At 35.0% G+C, this 585-nt stretch overlaps 1 non-coding gene across 1 annotated transcript; it reads right to left on the bottom strand.

Annotated features, from left to right (window-relative positions):
• Positions 1 to 272: 272 nt before the first annotated feature.
• On the bottom strand, positions 273 to 378 carry LOC111762242 (U6 spliceosomal RNA). The gene has a single exon (XR_002795408.1). It is a non-coding gene; the product is annotated as a U6 spliceosomal RNA (small nuclear RNA).
• Positions 379 to 585: the final 207 nt, after the last annotated feature.

Raw genomic sequence — 585 nt, forward strand, 5'->3', positions numbered from 1 at the left:
TTGCTATACTTCATGAAAGAATATTCTTATACTATTAACTATAGTCCATTGTCTACAGTAGGGTTCACTGTGTTATATAGTCCTATGTTTTATCTTTTAATTTTTATCCTAGCAACATATATGAAATTTTCCCCTTTTAACCATGTCCACATATATAATTCAGTGCTGTCAATTACACTCACAGTAACATGCTACTTTTGCCACTATGCATTTCCAAAACTTTATATCAACCTAAATAGAAATTCTGTACAAGGTAATAAGCATCAACTCACAAAAATATGAAACACGTCACAATTTGAGTGTCATCCTTGCACAGGGGCCATCCTAGTCTTCTCTGTATCATCCCAATTTTAGTATATATGCAGGCAAAGGAAGAACAGAAAGGCTATTTTTATAGTGAGTTTTCAAAGAAAAGAACACTCCAGGACTCTTTGTCATGTATAAGCTTAGCGGAATCGAAATAAAAACTGAATGGAAGACAGGAGCTGAAGGTGTAACAAGTCAGAACACAGAAATTCATGTAATCGCCCTGTTTTTGGTTTGATAACTCACTTTCACCCTCAGATTTAGTGTCCCCCAAACCAG

The sequence above is a fragment of the Dasypus novemcinctus genome, chromosome 3, assembly GCF_030445035.2.
Source record: "Dasypus novemcinctus isolate mDasNov1 chromosome 3, mDasNov1.1.hap2, whole genome shotgun sequence".
NCBI classification, from domain to species: Eukaryota; Metazoa; Chordata; class Mammalia; order Cingulata; family Dasypodidae; genus Dasypus; species Dasypus novemcinctus.